Here is a 7,625-nt window from a genome sequence, read left to right on the forward strand (position 1 = left end):
AAAAAAAAAGAAAGAAATAAGAATAGACACAAAAATCTAATGCCTGTAATCCCAACACTTTGAGAGGCTGAGGTGGGAGGACTGCTTGAGCCCAGGAGTTCGAGACCAGCCTGGGCAAAATAGTGGGACCTTGTCTCTATAAAAAAATAAAATAAAATAAAAAACAGAAAAAAAGAAAGAAAAATAACGAGGGTGTCTTATTTCTTTAAATTAACATTTACAAAATGAAAAATATAAAAATATGAAATCCCTATAGGGAAATTTAACAAAATGTGTGCAAAGTCTGTGCACTGAAAACTACGGAATATTGATAAGATAAATTAATGAAGACTAAGTAAATGTAGGTTAGAAGATTCAATATTGCTAACATACTAATTATCCCCGCATTAAGATACAGGTTCAGTACAATCTCAATCAGACATTTTCAGGTAGAAATTGACAAGTTGAGTCTAAAATCTGTATGGACATGCAAAGGACTTAAAATAGCCAAATTACTTTGAAAAAGAGTCAAAATGTTGGAGGACTCACATTACCTGATTCCAGCATTCATTATGGAGCTACAGTAATCCAGATACTGTGGTGTTAGCATAAGAACAGACATGGCTGGACGCGGTGGCTCATGCCTGTAATCCCAGCACTTTGGGAGGCCAAGGCAGGTGAATCATGAGGTCAGGAGTTCAAGACCAACCTAACCAACATGGTGAAACCCCATCTCTACTAAAAATACAAAAATTAGCTGGGTGTGGTGGTACGCGCCTGTAATCCCAGCTACTTGGGAGGCTGAGGCAGGATAATCGCTTGAACCCAGGAGGCAGAGGTTGCAGTGAGCCGAGATAACACCACTGCACTCCAGCCTGGGCAACACAGTGAGACTCCATCTCAAAAAAAAAAAAAAAAAAAGAACAGACATATAAGTCAATGGGTCAGAACTAAGAGCCTAGAGATCAATCCACATTTTCCAGTCAATTGATTTTCAATAAAAGTACCAAGGTAATTTAATGGTATTGGTGATTATTTTCAAGAAATGGTACTGGAACAACTGAATATCCATGTGCAAAAATAAAAACCTTGACTATTACATCACACCATTTACAAAAATTAATTCAAAGTGGATCACAGATGTACACTTAGGAGCTAAAACCATAAAACTTCTGAAAGACAAGGAAATATTTGTAATCTTGGTTTAGACAATTATTTCCTAAATAGTACATAAAAACCACAGAAGAAAAAAGTAATAACTGGATGCCATCAAAATGGAAAGTTTTGCTTTTTAAAACATGTTGATAAGAAGATGAGAAGGTAGGTCAAAGACTGGGAGAAAATACTTGCCAAACATTTATCCAATAAATAACTTACATTCAGAATGTATAAATAATTCTTACAACTCAATTACAAGAAGACAACCCAATTTTTAAAAAATTGTCAAAGGATTTGAAAAGACTCTTTACTAAAGATATATGAAATCCTCAATGCTATTAGTTATCAACGTAATGCAAATTAAAACACAATGAGATACCACTGCAAACCCACCAGAATGGTCAGCATTATTAAGACTGACAACAGTGCTCGCTTCAGCAGCACATATACTAAAATTGGAACGATACAGAGAAGATTAGCATGGCCCCTGCGCAAGGATGACACGCAAATTCGTGAAGCGTTCCATATTTTTTGGCCAGGCACGGTGGCTCAAGCCTGTAATCCCAGCACTTTGGGAGGCCGAGACGGGTGGATCACGAGGTCAGGAGATCGAGACCATCCTGGCTAACACGGTGAAACCCCGTCTCTACTAAAATACAAAACTAGCCGGGCGAAGTGGCGGGCGCCTGTAGTCCCAGCTACTCGGGAGGCTGAGGCAGGAGAATGGCGTAAACCCGGGAGGTGGAGCTTGCAGTGAGCTGAGATCCGGCCACTGCATTCCAGCCCCGGCGACAGAGTGAGACTCTGCCTCAAAAAAAAAAAAAAAAAAGACTGACAACACCGTGGGCTGGTGAGGGCATGGGGCATCTGGAGCTTTCACACTTTGGTCTGGGAATGCAAAATGGTACAGCCCCTCCGGAAAACAGTTTGTCAGTTTCTTGAAAGTTAAATATTAACTTTTTATACAGTCCAGCAATACCACTTCTAAGGATGTACCCAAGAGAAGTGAAAACATGTTCACAGAAAACTTGTCCTTGAATGACAATAGCAGCATTATTTATAACAATCTCAGATGGAAAACACCAAATATCCATCATTTCATGGATGAGTAAACAAATGTTGGTGGAATTCTGTTCAGCAGTGGAAACAAATGATTCATTGATTCATACAGCGACATGGAAAAGTCTCCAAGCATTTTGCCAGCAGAAAGAAGCCAGACAGGAAAGACTCTATGCTGCCTGAGTCTATGTATGTGTAATTTTATACTAAAGCTACGGTGACAGAGAGCAGGTTGTGGTTGCCTGTGCCCAGAACAGAGGGAGAGGGCGCTTGCAAAAGAGAACGTGGGGGGAGTTGGGACAGTGCTGGATCATCTCGGTGATGGTGACTCATAACGAGGTGTCCAGGTGTCTAAACTCACTGAGTTGTACACTTAACATGAATGATTGGTATTGCACATAAATTGTATCTCAATATAAAAGGGCACAAAAAGTAATACCTGAAGATAGGTGTTACTCATGAACTGGCAATTTCACTAAGTATACACCCCAAAAATGCATGTCCAAGTACATCAGGGCACACAAATAAGAAGGTTCACAATTTATTAATAATATTCCCAAACTAGAAACGATCAAATGTTCATCAGCAATGAAATGGATAATAAACCGTGTCATATTCATGCAGTGAATCAGTAACCAGTGATGAAAAAGCCCCCGTTGCATGCAACATGGATACGCTTCGCAGACACAAAGTTGAATGAAAGAAGCCAGAGATATAAGAATTATGTTCTATGATTCCATTAATATAAAGTTCAAACACCAGGCAAAATCAAACTAGAATGGTTAGGGATGCATGTCAAGGTAATAAAAGTATAAATAAATGCAAGGAAGTGATTTCAAGTGAACTCAGCAGAAGCTCTGGTGGAAGGGAGGCTGTAGTTGGAAAGGTATGGGCTGTGTACTCAAATCCTGCAATATGCTGTTTCTCAAGTGGGAAGTATACAGATGCTTATTTATAAATCATTAAGCTATTACATATATACCTTATGATTTTTCTCTGGATCGATTACATTTCACAAGACAAGAGCTTTTAAAGTAATATTTAAGGTGCATTATTGTGTCTCTGAGAACTCGCTGGCTGTGGTTTTATAAGAGTAAGTTCTTTCAATAAATCACCAGCTGTGCAGAGTTACACAGAGAGGCATACACTGTGGCTGCGTAAGTGAATTGGAAATAACACGGTGAAGATTAATAATTTAAAATGCTGAGTACTTACATAGTTAAAAAGATAAAGGATAAAAGCACTAAAAAGAGGCTGGGCGCAGTGGCTCACACCTGTAATCCCAGCACTTTGGGAGGCTGAGGTGGGGGGATCATTTGAGGTCAGGAGTTCGAGACCAGCCTGGACAACATGATGAAACCCCATCTCTACTAAAAATACAAAAATTAGCCTGGCGTGGTGGTGGGAGCCTGTAGTCCCAACTACTCAGGAGGTTGAGGCAGGAAAATCGCTTGAACCCGGGAGGCAGAGGTTGCAGTGAGCTGAGATTGTACCACTGCGCTCCAGCCTGGGCGATAGAGTGAGACTTTGTCTCAAAAAAAAAAGTACTTAAAAAGTTAAGTGATAAACAAATTAGAAAAAAAAAATGGAATCAGCCAAACTAATTGAAGTCAATATTCTAGGAGACTGAATTTTAAATGCTAATAAATATGTAAATATTAAAATAAGGTTTACAGTTGATAGGAAAAATATTCTGGGATTAACACAATTGCTGTTGTAATCAGAAAAAAACCACACGATTGTTTTAAGACACCATCTCTGGGCTTCAGGTTCCTTGTCTTTAGGAGAGGACGGCGAGGTGGCCCCAGCACAGAGGCAGCTGTGGGGACTATATGCCCTGTGTGAATGCTCCTGGCACATCACGTGCTCTACGATATTTAAAATAACTCCTCTTTCCCCAACAACCTGTAGAAGTCATTTCTCATAAGCACGGCGCTTCTTTCTGAGGTGGGTGCCCCTCCCTGAGCTCTGAGCCCCGGAAATCACCTGACTAGACTGCAACTCCTCATGGGGCGGAGTTAAGGGGTGGGAAGAGGCTTCACGGGTGGGCCCCGCAGGTGCTTGGGGGAAGGGATTCTGCCAGAAAGCAACCGAATCAGCTTTGAAAATGTGCCTACATCTGCTCCCATTTCCACTTCTGTTTTTAGGTGTCAGAAACCAGCTCAAGTGTAGAGGCCATCCCTCTGAGTGAAGGGCCATTGACAGGCCCCTGTGAGCTCAACGGACTGTACAAGGAAACACTGCATGGCCGGGACCACAGACTGCCCTCCCCTCTCTCTGCCAACCCAATGTCATCCACTCAGGAACACTGCTGACCATCTGCAGAGTCTCAGGAAGTGATGGGAAAAGGGCGGGAGAGATGAGCAGGCAAACCTGTGATTGCACCGTGATGGGCAGCAGCGCCGCCAGCTCCCCAGTGGCAGGGCTCCTTCTAGACACACCAGGGCATCCTCCTGCTGGTCCAGGGCCTCCCTTATCCTCAGAGTAAAATCTGAACTTCCAGCAAGGCTCAAAGACCCTTCTGGGTGGGCATCTGCTGCCTGACGGTGGCACCCTCACTCTGCCCCTCCTACCTGAGGACTTTACTGTGCGCCAGCTCCGGGCTGTCTCCTCCAGGGCCTCTGCTCTTGACCTTCCTGCAGCTGGGGCATGCACCCTCCCAGAGCCCCTTCCCCACGCCCAATACAGAGATGGGGGCTTGTCTGCGTGTGGGCCCACCTGCCTCACCTGGCCCTGAGCGCCATAGGAGGAGAATCAGCTGACTGCCGTCCTGTCACAAGATGGAGCAACCCACCCATTCATTTGTTCATGCGTTCGTTCCACGCAGCTGGGGCAAAGCCAGATCCTGATGGGGATGGGAGATGGGGGCAAGCTGGACAGGACCGCAGTGAGCTGAACTCCCAGTCTGGCAGGGACATACACCTTTGGACCACAGGGAAATCCTGCCTGTTATGGAGGACCGTCTGTCTGGGGCAGGGACAGCAGGGAGGCAGTTCGTGGAGCCTGAGTGTGAGCGGCGCTCCGCCAGTCACTGGCTTCTGCATAGGAAGCCTCTGTGAGGACAGTGGGGGCCGCCTACCTTCGTGTGCCGCAAGGACTGAATGAAAAGCTGTGTAGAGCACTCGGAGCGGCACCTGGAGGGCAGTGGGATCCCACAAAACTGAGTTACTCCTCAGTGGGGTGAAGCGAGCATCTGGGAAATGCAAAGGCAGACGCCGGTGAGGACGTGGAGAGGCGACACACCCTAGGCTGCAGGAGGTGCCTGTGCAAAGGCCCCGTGGCAGAAGCAAGCCTTCAGTGGGATGGGGGCCTCTAGCAAGGGGCCGGGGAGGCTGGTGGCCAGACTGGGGAGAAATTCTGCAGGACTGACCTGCCTCCTATGGGATCTCTGATGGCAGAAACCCCTCCAAGCTGTTTTTCCCTGCCCTAAGAGGGCACAGCCCCATCCTTCCACCCTCACCCTTTAGGGAGGGAGGAGGATGAGGCCCCATCAGTTCACTTCCTCCTCCAAAGCCTAATTGTCGTGGCTGCAGCAGCCTTGGTGCATTGGGAATGGAGAGGCCGCTCCGCCCTCACTGGAGGTGGCTGCAAACCTCGTTTCCCTGGAAACCGCAATAATCAGTGGAAGTCAGTTCATGGTAAGTCTGCTCGCGCGTGTGGGTGCCACGATTATTATACAAGCTGATTTACACACTGTCCGTTGAAAACCTATGCACCATAAATGCAAATGAAGGGTCACTATTCCTACTGTTCTGGCGAGTCATCGTGCAGGATATACAGGACCGTTCGCGAGGTTCTAAAATTTGCACTCTGCTAAAAATACAGTGAAACATGCTCGTCCTCCTCGCAGCTATAGCAGTTGCAGTAAATCCCACGCAGATGTCCAGAAGCGCATGAAGGGCCCTTCACATAGATCACATGGCAGATGGTCTCCGAGAAAGGTGGGCGAGGGGCCCGCGCTGCCTGCAGCCTGTGGGTGCAGCTTCCTTCAAACAGAGCCTCTGGGGGCTCTGTCCGGGCCCACCGGGCACCATGGGACAAACTGCGCCCTTCAGGGGCATGAAGCTCTGCGCTCTGGGTGAGGGCTCCACAGGCCAGAACTTGCTAAGGTTGGTGACAGGGACGGAGGTGCGTTCTCAGGACGTCCCTGCACCTCCCCCGGCGCCCGGAGCGCGTTCCCTGCTGCAGCCACTGAATCCGGCGCAAAGTTATTTAACGCTGCAATTAGCCGGCAGGGTGAGTCATCGGCTCCCCAGCCTCCTGCCGCCACAGCAGAAACGAACTGGAAGTGACCAGGGGTGCAGGCCCAGCTGCTCGGCCGAGGGCCTTCCGGAGACGCTCCCATCCCCCCAACCAAGGGGCCGAGGCGAGCTCCTCTCAGGAAAAGGCTAGAGGGCCCAGGGAGGCCGCGGAGGTGACCTTCCCCCACCCCACACACCCAACCGCCCCACGCTTTCCTCTCACCCACCTCGAATCGTCAGGGTAGGAATGAGGCGGAGGAATTTGCCGCCCTTGTCCCCCTCACTCAGGCCGTGAACCGCCTTCTGATGAATTAATTCACGTGCACCCGCGTCTGGGGAAAATTCCTGTCTGATCCAGACGAGCTTTGCAGACTAAAACCAAACGAGACTCATCCTAGGTTCTAAGACGTCGGCTCCAGCTTAGTTCAAATGGCTAGTCCTAAAAGTCAGCGCCCCTACTCATCCCCCGAACAGCGTGCACACGCGCACGGCACACCCCGCACACACGCGCGCGCACACACATGCACACACCACACACGAAACACACCACACACCACACAGGCACCCACAAGCAACACACCGCACACGCGCACACGTCAGCACTTCCCAGAGACCCTGAACGTCCTCATCCCTTGAACAACACCCTCCCCCCACAGCACCCGGGCTCACTCCTCCCTTCCCCCAGGACCCGGCCCCTCCCCTCCCTCTCCAGGCTCCTTTCCCCCCCACCCCAGCACCCGGGCTCTCCTTTCCTCCCTCCTCTCTCAGGCTCGCCCTTTCCCCTTCTCCTTACCCAGGCTCTCCCCAATACCCACTCACCCCTAGCACACGAGCTCCCCTCTCCCCGACTCCCTGCACCCCCATAACTTCCACAGGCTTCCCGGCCGCTGGCAGGCGGGTGGGCGGGAAGTGAGGCCCAGACCCAGTGGATAGAGAGGGGAGAGAGGGGAGCGCAGACGCAGGGGCGCCAAGCGGTGGGGAGCGCTGGGGGTGGGGCCCAGGGGGTCCGGGAGAGCGAGCTGGGGGTGGAGAGCGGCGTTTCCGCAGCGGCCCGCGCCGGATAGGGGCGCGGATAGGGAAGGAAGGCGAAGAGACGCGGCCAGGGACCCCCGCTCCGGGAGGAGGAGGCGGAGGGGCGTCCCGGGGGTGGCGGGGGCTGCCGGGGGCGGGGAAGGGCGGCGCCAGGGC

At 49.5% G+C, this 7,625-nt stretch overlaps 1 long non-coding RNA gene across 1 annotated transcript in view; it reads left to right on the top strand.

Moving 5' to 3' along the window:
* The window catches only part of LOC108524389 (uncharacterized), a 10,527-nt gene extending 5,829 nt beyond the window's left edge, over positions 1 to 4,698 (top strand). Inside the window, exon 2 of the long non-coding RNA XR_001884037.1 lies at positions 3,966 to 4,698. This is a non-coding gene — a long non-coding RNA (uncharacterized LOC108524389). The remainder of the gene's footprint in view (positions 1 to 3,965) is intronic.
* Positions 4,699 to 7,625: the final 2,927 nt, after the last annotated feature.

This window comes from Rhinopithecus bieti, unplaced genomic scaffold, assembly GCF_001698545.2.
Source record: "Rhinopithecus bieti isolate Rb0 unplaced genomic scaffold, ASM169854v2 scaffold_79532, whole genome shotgun sequence".
NCBI lineage: Eukaryota > Metazoa > Chordata > Mammalia > Primates > Cercopithecidae > Rhinopithecus > Rhinopithecus bieti.